At 45.5% G+C, this 13,653-nt stretch overlaps 1 protein-coding gene and 1 long non-coding RNA gene across 2 annotated transcripts in view; one reads left to right on the top strand and one right to left on the bottom strand.

Annotated features, from left to right (window-relative positions):
• LOC143930570 (polycystin-1-like protein 2) overlaps window positions 1–13,653 on the top strand; it is a 189,505-nt gene that overhangs the window by 114,569 nt on the left and 61,283 nt on the right. The gene's annotated exons all lie outside the window — the stretch shown is intronic.
• Window positions 1–13,653, bottom strand: part of LOC143930573 (uncharacterized) — a 56,989-nt gene that overhangs the window by 18,599 nt on the left and 24,737 nt on the right. The gene's annotated exons all lie outside the window — the stretch shown is intronic.

The raw sequence follows: 13,653 nt of genomic DNA, 5'->3' as shown, positions 1-13,653 counted from the left end.
CTGCAGGTGGGGGGCTTATCGGAATCTGGAAGCCCCCTTTAATAAGGGGTCCCCCAGATCCCAGCCCCCCCTATGTGAATGAGTATGGGGTACAATACACCCCTACCCATTCACAAAAAAAAAAGTGTGAAAAAATACAGTAGAACGTTTTTGACAAGTCTTTTATTAAAATTATCTTCTTCTCTGCTTCTTCCTCTGGTCTTCCTGCATCTTCTCCCGCATCGTCATCTTCCGAGCTTCTCCTGTTTCTTCTCTACTTCTTTCTTCTGTCTTCTTAGTCCGGGGTTCTTCATCCTCTGCCGCCACCGACCCTCCTCCGATGCTGCGTCCCGCTGATCTGTCCGCACCTATGTCAAGGATTTCTTAGATAACGATGGGGGCATGGCCATTGGATTACGTCATCCAGAGGCCCGCCCCCTTTTGACGTCACCACCCGCAGACATCACTGACTGCAGATATACATCATCTGTTCTGTATACAGCTGTATATCTGCAGTCAGTGATAAAGGAGGAACACAGGAAGGAAGACGGGTGTATATAGCTGCATACAGGACAGACAATATGATCTTTCCTATATCTGGCACCCCACTGATCATACCTGTATGCACTCAGCTGCCCCCCTCATCTGTATATGTCAGGTCCCCACATACACATCTGTAAGCACACACACTGCTTTGCCCCCCCTCCCCCCCGTTCACAAACAGCCTCCTCCCTTCACTTGTACTCACAGCCCCCACTTATAAGGTGAACTTCCTTCTCCCAAGTCCTGTTTCCACATGTCCTTGTTAAAATACAACAGGCAGCAAGGTGCACACGAGGGGCGCACATACAAGAAGCAGCCAGAGGTGGCAGTAAAGAGCTCTGTAAGTTCAGTGACACTGATCTGCAGCAGCTGTGGAGCCGACTCCAAACCCAGAGAGCCAGCACAGCCACAGCTACGCAGACCCTTGCTGATTCCAGGGGGGTTCACTCGCTCCCCCTTGCCCTACCTGCGGACGCCCATGGCCCCACGCCATTTTTTTTATTATGGTGTGGGACCTAGTATGGACCTGGGGGAGGGGCCCCACACTGTTTTATTTCCTGATTTTTTTATTTTTTTTATTCAAAAAGCCCGCTGACAGCTGATGACTCATTGGTTGTTAAGGACGCTTCCCGGCACAAAGTCGCTGTAAAAACGCGGTACTTGGATGTGGGTCCATTGAAGTCTATTAGATGCAAAACGCGGCATTTTGCAGAAAAAACCCTTTCCAAAAACGCAGAGGTGCAAAAATGCATTGATGTGAACACATTCCATATGAACCCATGTTAAAAAATTTCCCTGAATTTCTGCAAAATGCTAAATGCATCAAAAGCACATTAGTGTGAATAGAGCCTAACAAAGCTCAAGGATAAACATTGAAATACGTCGGAATCCATCTCCATGCTTTCCCTGTCCATGCTTCCCCTGTAGACAATTATACATTAACCTTTTTAGAGTTGGAAATACAAACAATGTACATTTCTTGCCAAACATTACAAGCAATATTGTTTATACCAACATGTTTACTTTTACAAGTTTTATATTTTCGCTGTGTCTGTTCAACCAACATGTCAGTTAGCCAGCTAGCCACTTAGTAGAGATCACCAAGGGCATCAATGTCATGTTTGAGGCTGGGTTCACACTTAATTCGGATGCGGATCACAGCAGGGGTCCGGTGCAACCCTGTTCTCCATTTCTGGGATGAATCAGGCCTGAATTTGCCTGAATTCTGACCTGAAAGGAAGCCAAAGACACACAGGACCCCTGTGCAATCCACTCCACAGCCGCCCCACAGATGTGTGAACCTGCTCTATTGAGAGCCGGTCACAGTCTGCTGTGATGCCAATTGGATGCAGAGAAAGCCACATCCAAATCGCTTAAGTGGGAACCCAGCTTAATATTTGATCTATTGTCTGTAATGGAAAGCAGGTTCCATGCATATCAGTGGTGCATTCAGACTGTAGGGGGCCGTGTGCAGACATAAAACTTGAGACCTCCTTTAGCACTATTTGCTGTTGCCCCACACACGTGTTTATTATTATAAAGCTTCTGTCCTGGCACCAGGAGCAGTACAATATGGTAAGCTACTCAAGGCTCCCAGAACTCTCACCTTTAAACGAAGTGAATAAGCAAATCAAACAAACTCCAGGATTCTCTTATTTCATTCATAAATAATAAATAATAGCCATCAGGAAATCCAAAGGAGGGATGCAATGATACAATTCCGCCACTAGAGGGCCAGTCCCAGCTTCCAGAATAGGTGAAATGGATCTTCACTTCTATTTCACTGTGTATGGCTCAAAATAAGAGAGAGGAGGGGGAGAGAGAGAAACAGGAGACTTCCATAGTGTAGTAGTTTAAAAAACGGTAGGTAGATTTATTAAAAAGCAGTAAAGACTCTCACATTTTAATTGCAAAAACAAGCACAATCAGGAAGAGGGTATAATGACAACTTCCTCCCGCCTTACTCTACTTCCGGTTCGTCCTCTGGCCAATCCCTATGCGTTACGTCATGTGACTTCTTCATGGATCCCCAAGGCTCCCAGAAGGTGAGAGTTCTGGGAGCCTTGAGTAGCGGACATTTTATTATTGTTCTATCATTAAACCTTTTTTACATTTTTTTATATATTTTTTATATATTTTTATGCGTGCTGTTTTTTGGACTATATTTTTTTCACGGCATTGTATGTATGCACATATTTATATTATTTTGAATTTGTGTATTTTATTTGAGTGGCACGATTTGCGCAGGACCCACCCCTTTATATTCATTATTTGATAGTTTGTGCTCACTATTTTGTCCTGCTGCATTTTTTAGTTAGCATTTGCACTTTATATCACTCAGGCTCTTTTTCACAGCATCTGTGTTTCATTATATCTGATTTTGGATTTTGTTCCACTTTAGTCACTTATTACCACTTAGCGGCGCGAAGGCTGACCACTTTTATTTTACAATATGGTAAGCGCCACATCTGTTCATGAGATTGCAGATGTGGAGATTCATTTGCCCCAAAAAAAATGCTCTGTGCTGCAGTCGATCGCGCCACAGCTTCCGATGCGATGGACTGGCCAGGCGAGTGCATAGACTTGCACCATGTGTTAACATGGGCATTGCTTTTGACATCACTCAAGAAAGTGACGTTGGCAGTGACATGGCTCAGGTTCAGGTAAGCCATGCTTTTCAACAGGTTTTTACATGTTCGGCCCACGCTCAACAACTTGATCTCTCATTTTCGGCGGTCGGCGGCAGCATCCCCTCCCCCCTTTGGTTAACAACAGGTTTGTACATGTTCGGTGGTCGGTGGCTCAACAACTTGATTTCTCAATTTTCGGCAGGTGGAAAGAAATATCTGATCGTTTGTAGTTTGTTGTATTTGCTTGCACAGCACCACAGTAACATATTTTCAGCCCCACACACATTTCTTTGGAAAGCTGTCCTTGCCATCAATTAAACAAAGCATGGGTGCAATGCAAACTTAGTAAAAATATTGGCAGCTGGGAAGGGTGTTGCAAAGGAGGACACAATTGGATTTTGTGGGGCTGAAACATTTGATGGGAGTCTAATTTCAGTCCTTGTCTACCACTTCCTATCAGTTTTCCTCTATAGGAAAGAGGGGAAGGGCAAGCAGCAGCAAAAATTAAGCATACAATCTTTTGCGCACAGGCTGCCTGCCATTCCTAAAATTGTGACTGTCAAAAATAATAATAAAAACAGCCAAGTGTAGGTGTTGCACATGAAGGTAGTAGGTGGCACAATCTTCTCATATATGCCTAACATCTGCTTCATGGTAGAAACAGAAACCCACATTCTCGGGAAAGTACCATCATGTAAACCTATAGACCCCAACAGAGACATTACAGCCCCACAATGGAGATCCAACACGTTGTGATAAGCTTGCAACGATTTACATCTATCCTTTTTGGGGGGAATGTAGTCTGTCTAGTTGATATTCATTGCTTGAAATGTAATGTGCATTGGTGTTTTTTATATTTACATTAACTATGCTTTAAACCTTATTTAATAAAACCAGGATAGTCCTATATTTTGTTGAATGTTTCACAATCTCCTGCTTCTAAATCTCTCTGTCACATGCTTTCCTAAAGGAAATGATCACCTTCTGTGCTCATGCATATTGCTGAGGCACATTGTCACTATTTAAATCGAAAATTGAATGTTGTGGTCAGATATGTGCAATTTACAGGTTACAGAATGCAGATATGTGCGATTTACAGGTTGCAGAATGCAGATATGTGTGATGTACAGGTGGCAGAATGCAGATATGTGTGATGTACAGGTGACAGAATGCAGATATGTGCGATTTATAGGTTGTAGAATGCAGATATGTGTGATGTATAGGTTGCAGAATGCAGATATGTGTCATTTACAGGTTGCAGAAGGCAGATATGTGCAATTTACAGGTTGCAGAATGCAGTTATGTGCAATTTACAGGTTGCAGAATGCAGATATGTGCGATGTACAGGTTACAGGTTGCAGAATGCAGTTATGTGCAATTTACAGGTTGCAACATGCAGATATGTGTGATGTACAGGTTGCAGAATGCAGATATGTGCAATTTGCAGGTTGCAGAATGCAGATATGTGCATTTTACAGGTTGCAGAATGCAGATATGTGCAATGTACAGGTTGCAGAATGCAGATATGTGCAATTTACAGGTTGCAGAATGCAGATATGTACAATTTGCAGGTTGCAGAATACAGATATGTGTGATTTACAGTTTGCAGAATGCAGATATGTGTGATGTACAGGTTGCAGAATGTGGATATGTGTCATTTGCAGGTTGCCAAATGCACATATGTGTGATTTACAGGTTGCAAAATGCACATATGTGCGATTTACATGTTGCAGAAAATGTGCCTGATGTGGTTATACACAAGATAGGCATGATTCATCTGCTTTAGTAGAGCCCTGTGTATAATGTGCAGCCTGGTATATGATGTGCAGAGCCCTATGTATAATGTGCAGCCTGGTATATGATGTACAGAGCCTGGTGTATAATGTGCAGCCTGGTATATGATGTGCAGAGCCCAGTGTATAATGTGCAGCCTGGTATATGATATGCAGAGCCCTTTGTATAATGTGCAGCCTGGTATATGATATGCAGAGCCCTGTGTATAATGTGCAGCCTGGTATATGATGTGCAGAGCCCTGTGTATAATGTGCAGCTCGGTATATGATGTGCAGAGCTAGGTGTATAATGTGCAGCCTGGTATATGATGTGCAGAGCCCTGTGTATAATGTGCAACTCAGTATATGATGTGCAGAGCCCGGTGTATAATGTGCAGCTTGGTGTATGATATACAGAGCCCAGTGTATAATGTGTAGCTTGGTATATGATGTGCAGAGCCCAGTGTATAATGTGCAGCCTGGTATATGATGTACAGAGCCCTGTGTATAATGTGCAGCTTGTTATATGATGTGCAGAGCCCAGTGTATAATGTGCAGCCTGGTATATGATGTGCAGAGCCCTGTGTATAATGTACAGCCTGGTATATGATGTACAGAGCCCGGGGTATAATGTGTAGCCTGGTAAATGATGTGCAGAGCCCAGTGTATAATGTACAGCCAGGTATATGATGTGCCGAGCCCTGTGTATAATATGCAGCCTGGTATATGATGTGCAGAGCCCGGTGTATAATGTGCAGCCTGGTATTTGATGTGCAGAGCCCGGTGCATAATGTGCAGCCTGGTATATGATGCAGACCGGGTAAAATCTTGCAGTGGGTCGGATGTGGTTCTCATGCCATAGTTTAGAGACCCCTAGTCTATACTTCCTTTCAAGTTTGCAATCTAAAGGGAAATACCCTAAAATAACAACTGATAGCTATTGTTTTTCCAAGATAAACTCAAAATTTCTGGCTGTGTTTTTCACATGGCAATATTGAATAAACATACATACAGAACAGCTTGAAAAATGTGGTGATCAGGTTGAACCTACATAATGTACCCTGTACACTTGTTCTCTTAAGTCTATTGCCAGTATAAAAGCCAGCCACAAACTCATCACAGGGATGGTGGGAACCCCTCATTATGGACATAGCAGGTGTACAGACCTGGGAACTCAGCACAGGCATGATGGGAACCCCTCATTATGGGCACAGTAGGTGTATACTCCTGACACTGAGTGGAAGCAAGTGGAATACAGGGGACGGAGTGGGTGGATTTTATAAGGGGTGTGGCTTATGAGAAGTGGGAGGACCAAACATGGAGGGGCGGGGTCTTGCTCCCCCCCATCCTAAAACTTCACCAGCCGCCACTGGCGGAATGGCACCTGTGCATTATTCATCTCTGCTTTAGGATTGCTTGGGGCTTGCCTGGAATATCTACCAAATTGCAGCTCCTCTCTGTCAGGGCTGCCTTAGCACTTCCTTCTCTGGGTTGGCTGCTCAGCTGTTGACTAATTGCCAGCTCTCATCTCTCTCCACAGTTACCAGCTGTTCCTGATCATGCTCGTCTGCCCTGCCTACTTAAAGCTGTCCATCTCACTTCACCTCTGCCTTCGCCTTGGTCACATCACCAGAAACCATCTCCTACGGTTAAAATACTGGCTTGTTGACATCCCTTCTGACTCCTTATCCTGCTTGCTTTTGCTCTACTTGGATCCCTGACTTCTGGCCTGGCTGGTTACCGATCTGGTTATTGGACTCTGGCTATGCTTTGACTACGCTTTTTCTATTTACCTTTTTATTTTTATTTAATAAACAAGTGTGATTTAATTGTACTCATGTCTCGGTCTGATTCATGGTTTCGGCCAGTAGGTGAAGGCCATGAATTCAGAAGATACAGTCAATCCACTTGTTGGTAATATTTTTTACAGATTGGATGAGCAAGATCACTGCATGGATCAGTTTGCCATGGCGTTACAAATGTTCCTGAGTCGCACGGCTCACCTGGAATCCTCCACGGTGGCTGCTCCCATACAACAAAGTTGCAAGCCATCCCTGCTGCTGCGCCAGTCTCTGTGCAGGTACCCGCCTTGAGTATTACCTCGATAAGAGGTATGTCTGGTTCCGCTCCGCTTCCCCAGCGATTTGGGGGCGATCCAGTTCAATGCAGAGGGTTTCTCAATCAGTTTGAGATATACTTCGAGATGCTGCCCCAGGCGTTTCCAACGGACAGAAGCAAAGTAGGTTTCGTGATATCTTTGCTTTCTGAGAGAGCCTTAGCCTGGGTTAACCCTCTATGGGAGACACAAAAACCTGTTGTCTTGAGTTACCCTCAGTTTGTGGCCTCCTTTAAAAGGGTATTTGACGTTCCCGCATGCTCCACTTCTGCTGCCCAGTGCCTCATGTCCATCAAACAGAGTACGAGAACGGTTGCCGATTACGCCATTGAATTTCGTACTCTGGCAGCAGAGGTTGTTTGGAACAATGAGGCCCTCGTGGCTGCTTTTTCTCATGGTCTCTCGGATTCCATCAAGGATGAGATAGCAGCCCAAGATATACCTACTGAGCTGGAGAGCTTGATCTCGTTTGCCATCCTCATTGACTTCAGACTCAGAGAAAGACTTTCTCTTAAGGAGCGCATGCGGAAGCCTCCTGTACGTTTGCCTCCGAGCTTTGTAGTCCCACCCATGCCTCCCTCACCTCCCATGCCTCCTGGTACCGAGTCGGTCAGTGAAGATGAACCCATGAACTTGGGCTTCACGTGTCTCTCTGCGGATGAGAGAGCCTTTAGGAGGAGGGAGAAATTGTGCCCTTATTGTGGCCAGGCAGGTCACTTTTTGAAGTCCTGTCCTACCCGTCCAAGGAATGCCCGAACCTTGAGGTCCTGTCATGGACAGACCTTAGGTGGCTTTGATTTGTCCCCAGTTATCCAGAAGGATAAGCCCCTGGTTTTGGTCACCCTTTCTTGGGCTGAGTCATCCATCGAGATACAGGCTCTAATCGCCTCTGGGGCTGCAGGCCTGTTCATTGATGCTGCATTTGTTTCGCAGCACTCGATTCCGCTGCAGCTGCATGACACTCCACTCTTGATGGGAGACCTTTACAGCCTGCCCATGTGACTCATGAGACGGTTCCATTGTCCATGGCTCTTCACCATGAGATAATCCAATTCCAATTCCAATTATTTCCTCACCCAGGTTTATGCTGGATATTGGTTATCCTTGGTTACAGAGGCACAACCCCTCTTTTGATTGGCTCCGTGCTGAGGTTCTCTCCTGGTCACCACAATGCAGTGAGACATGTTTCCTGAAGGTATCCAAGGTCCTGTGCACCTCTTCACCCCCCTCTCTGCCAGAGGAGTACCGCGATTTTAGTGATGTCTTTGATAAAGGTCAAGCCGGTAGTTTGCCTCCACACCAGTCTTATGATTGCGCAATTGACCTTCAACCTGGTGCCATACCTTCTCGGGTTTACCCTTTGTCGGTCTTGGAGGATAAGGCCATAGAGGAGTATGTTGCTGACGCACTTTCCCAAGGTTTCATCCGCAAATCCTCGTCTCCTGCTGGTGCTGGTTTCTTCTTTGTGAAGAAGAAGAGAGGTGAACTGAGACCTTGTATAGATTATTATTATTAATCGTGTCATGATTAAGAATGCCTACCCGATTCCAATGATTACAGAGTTATTTGACCGCCTCAAGGGAGCAACGGTTTTCACAAAGCTTGACTTGAGAGAGGCATACAATCTCGTGTGCATTAGGGAGGGCGACGAGTGGAAAACTGCGTTTAATACCAGAACAGGCCATTATGAATACCTGGTAATGCCTTTTGGCCTTTGTAACGCCCCGTCAGTTTTCCAGGTATTTATTAACGATGTCCTCCGAGATTTGTTGCAGTTGTGTGGTGGTTTATCTCGATGATATTCTGATATTTTCCAAGTCCCTGGAGAGCCACCACACAGATGTCTTTCGTGTGCTTCAGAAACTAAGAGAGAACAATCTCTATTGTAAACTGGAGAAGTGCAAGTTCCATCGTGAACAGGTTACATTCCTGGGCTATGTCATTTCCACTGCTGGTTTTTCGATGGACCCAGAGAAACTTTCGGCAGTCCTACAGTGGCCTCGACCCATGGGTTTACGTTCTCTGCAGCGTTTCCTGGGTTTTGCCAACTACTATCGGAAGTTTATTCCTAACTTCTTGTCTCTGGTCAAGCACCTGACTGATATGACCAGAAAGGACGGTAACCCACAGAGTTGGTCTCCGGAGTCCATTAAGGCCTTTGAGACTCTCAAGGCTGCCTTTGTTTCTGCTCCTGTGTTGGCACATCCTGATCCTACATTGCCTTTTATCCTAGAAGTTGATGCTTCTGAGACTGGAGCCGGCGCCCTTCTGTCTCAATGTTCTAACTCTGAGAGCGCTATGCATCCGTGTGGCTACTTTTCCAAGAAATTGTCACCTGCTGAGTGCAATTATGAGATTGGTGACAGAGAGCTGTTGGCGATCATTTTAGCCCTGAAAGAATGGAGACATCTCCTTGAAGGTACCACTGTGTCTGTTCTTATTCTTACTGACCATAAGAATCTTACATTCTTGTCTGAGGCTAAGCGACTCTCTCGCAGAAGGGAGCGATGGGCTCTTTTCTTGTCGAGCTTTAATTACATTGTCTCATTCTTACCCGGTACTAAGAATGTAAGGGCTGATGCCTTGTCACGATAATTTTCCTCCACTTCCAAGTCGGAGTCGGTTCCGGTTCCTATGATTCCTCCTGATCGTATCTTGGCTACGGTTCGCACCAGTCTTACTTCTCCTTTGGGTGACAAAATCCTTGCTGCTCAGGTCCATGCTCCTCCTGAGAAACCTTGAGACTGCTGCTTTGTCCCAGAGAGTCTACGTACTGCTGTGCTCCAGACTTACCATTCTCCCAAGGCAGCTGGCCATCCTGGGAAGAATCAACTAATTTGGGCCATTTCCCAACAATTCTGGTGGCCTAGTCTATGGGCTGATGTTACTGCCTTCGTAGCTGCCTGTCCCGTGTGTGCTCAGAGTAAGACTTCACGACACCTTCCAGTGGGCCTCCTACAACCCATACCCAATGGAGAGAGGCCCTGGACTTACCTGGCAATGTATTTCATTGTGGAGTTGCCACAAATATTATGCATTGTGATTTGCTACATGAGTTGCTGGGACCCTTGGTGAAATACAAAAAGTGCTTTTGTATTATGCAGTTATTTGTAAGTGGTCATGGGTCATAAGTAACTGTGAGTAATGGGTCATGAGTAACTGTATAGCTGGTCACATCTACTGAAAACTGTTCCAAAAGTTGCAGTTAGTTGTGGGATAATAACATCAGTTCCTTTATCCTGTATGAAGGAGTTGTATTAGATGGGAAGGGTAACAGGCAAGAACCTCAGCATAAAAACCAGTTCACAGCGGTGCATTGCCCTAACTGCCTTAAAAATGTTATCAACAAGTGATGCATTAAGAAGCTCTTTTACTTTTCATGGCCACATCACACATAAAATGGCGCAAGACAATTTTTTCAACTACCACAATCATTTACATTGTGGTATGGTGCCCTGTTACTTGTGACGTCAAATTTCAATCTAGTTTTAGTCATAGTATTTTGACTAAAATGCCATTTTAGTTTTAGTCGTATTGTAGTCTACTAAAATCTGCAGTACATTTAAGTCTATTAAAATATTCACTTAAGTACCCACCTGAACAACGCTTTCCTCTGAGCTCTGCCTGTCTGTTAAAGCCCCAGCCCCCTGACTCTATCGGCAAGCTGTACTGACTGATAGCCGCAGTCTCCCTCTGTCTTCCTGTGGCCTGGGAGTTCCAGAACAATGCCCTGCAAACCACAGAAGAGGAACTCCACCATTGGATTTGTTTCTGTCTTGATGTGATGCGGTGTTTCCCCTCCCAGCAAGGTAGCAGTGCTTAGCACTATGTAACATAACAGCCTCCCCAGGCCAGTTCTCTGCCCTGTGCACACCCTCTCTCCCATTTACTTCCCCATCCCCACTTGCAGGTCACCTCCCCATCCCCAAAGTATAATGCATCCTTCCCTGTGCGCTCCCTCCCATTTATTTCTCCACCCCCACACAGAGTTTACATTTTTTGGGCGTTTTATTTATATAGTAAAGATGCATTTCTGTTTGCCAAAAAGCAATATTTTTGTTTGTTTATGAAACTTGGTTTTATATATCAAGACATTATATATGACAACCTCTAAATCTGTGTCTGTAGTGCATGTTCAAACCTTGGTTGTAAACTCTTAGGCCGCGTACACACGCGCGGACTGTTCGCCCAACTTTGTCCGTCCAACAGTTTCGGCAAACAGTCCGCTCAAACTTAGCATGGACGGACATGGCCACACACGACGGACGAACAGTTTGCTGAAACCGTGCGCGATGACGTGAACGGCACGTACGACGGGACGAAAAATACGACGTCCTATACACTGCATTATAGCTTTCGGCGTGAAAATCCTTTCTGAGCATGCGCGCAACTTTGTTTGACGAACAAGCCTACACACGGGCGGACTGTTCGCTCAAACAAGGTTTCAGCGGACAGTTTTTCGGAAATTCCGAAAAACCTTGTCCGTCCAACTGTCCGCTGAAACTGTCCGCTGAAAGCCCACACACGAGCGGACTGTCCGCCCAAACACTGTTCAGCGGACAAAGTTGGGCGAACAGTCCGCCCGTGTGTACGCGGCCTTACAGACCACTTTGACCTACAGGTAAGCCTAGATTAAGGCTTACCTGTAGGTCCAAGAAATATTGCCTAAACCTACATGGTTTAGGAGATATTTGCAAAAAGACCGCTGTCTATGGCCCATCCTCTATAGACAGTGGCACACAGGCGCACTGAGCATGCCGCTACTAATGGCAATATGCCGTTAGTGGCGGCTCCGTGCGCATGTGCGGGAGTGACGTCATCGTGGCTCCATCCCATCCCAGCGCCAGGGCCATGATACCCTGAAAGAAGATGGACGCTCCGTGGAAGAGGGGACAGCGGTGTCATCGCTGGCTCCTGTGTCAGGTAAGTAACACATAATGGGCTGCTATGAGATGCATAGTAGTCCATTATGCTTTACCTTTGCAGAGAGACAAAGAGGAAGTAAACCCAGCAGGGTTTACTTCCTCTTTAACCACTTGCCGACCAGCGCACGACGATGTACGTCGACAGAATGGCACGGGCAGGCAAATGGGCGTACATGTACGTCCCTTTAAATTTGCCGCCCTGCCATCGGGAGCGCGCCGCCGGCGGCACACTCCCGCGCTGGTCGGGACCCCCGTGAGTCCGGTCGCGGGACCCGCGGACTCGATTGCCGCGGGCATCCCCACGATCGTGTCACGGAGCGGCCGAATGGAGGAAATGCTGTGTAAACAACATTTCTCCATTCTGCCTAGCAACTAGTGACGCTGATCTCTGCTCCATGTGATTGGAGCAGAGATCAGTGTTCACTAAATGAAAGCCCAACCCCCCCACAGTTAGTAACACACCCCTAGGAACACTTAACCCCTACACTGCCACCCACTGGTTAACCCTTTCACTGCCAGTGTCATTTACACAGGAATCACTGCATTTATATAGCAGTGATTACTGTATAAATGACAATGGTCCCAAACATGTGTCAAAAATGTCCGATGGGTCCCCCACAATGTCGCAGTCACAATAAAAATTACTAGTAAAAAAAAAAAATAATAAAAAATTATTAATAAAAATGCTATAAAACTATCCCTATTTTGTAAACGCTATAACTTTTGCCCAAACCAATCAATAATCGCTTATTGCGATTTTTTTTACCAAAAATATGTAGAAGAATACGTATCGGCCTAAACTGAGGGAAAAAAATTTTTTTTATATATTTTTGGGGGATATTTATTATAACAAAAAGTAAAAAATAATGCATTTTTTTCAAAATTGTCGCTCTATTTTTGTTTATAGCGCAAAAAATAAAAACTGCAGGGGTGATCAAATACCACCAAAAGAAAGCTCTATTTGTGGGAAAAAAAGGACGTCAATTTTGTTTGGGAGCCACGTCGCACGACCGCGCAATTGTCAGTTAAAGCGACGCAGTGCCGAATCGCAAAAAGTGGGCTGGTCTTTGACCAGCAAATTGGTCCGGTCTGAAAGTGGTTAAAGTGGTTGTTAACCCATGAATGGAAAGTTACAGTATCCTCTCTGTTTATTTATGTAGTGCCCCTGTGTCTGTGCCTTATAAAAATAATGCAGTATATACCTGTTAACAGAGTGCCGATAGGCACTCACATGACCCATTCGGCCTGACAACTGCAGGGGGCAGCCCAGGATCCCCCAGCTGAGGTTAGTCAGGAGGGGTGGAGGAGAGAGGTGGCAAGTCATGTGAGTGCCGATTGGTGCTCTGTAAACAGGTATATACTGCATTATTTTTTTAAGGCACAGACACATAATTAAATAGAGAGGATGGTGTGAAACATCATGTACAGTAATTTGAGCAGCAGAAGCAGAGGGGGGCGGCACTAACACAGAGCTGACAGGTGGGGGAGATGGAGGAGAGCACAGAAGAAGAAGCGGATGATGGAGGCTTTTAAACTGTCCACTGTGTCAGGGCTCAGTAGCCATGATGCACCGTGGTCAATTTATATAGGGGAGGGCAGAAACTGGCAGGATCAGACAGGTATTTCAGGTGTTACAGGGGGCCAAATGACACAGCACAAGCACTGTGCTGTATAACATGCTTTAAAGG

The sequence above is a fragment of the Lithobates pipiens genome, unplaced genomic scaffold (assembly GCF_037356315.1).
Source record: "Lithobates pipiens isolate NorthernLeopardFrog02 unplaced genomic scaffold, aLitPip1_a1.2 Scaffold_10, whole genome shotgun sequence".
NCBI classification, from domain to species: domain Eukaryota; kingdom Metazoa; phylum Chordata; class Amphibia; order Anura; family Ranidae; genus Lithobates; species Lithobates pipiens.
The sequence above is the reverse complement of the archived record's forward strand: the minus strand, read 5'-3'. Positions and strand labels throughout refer to the sequence as shown.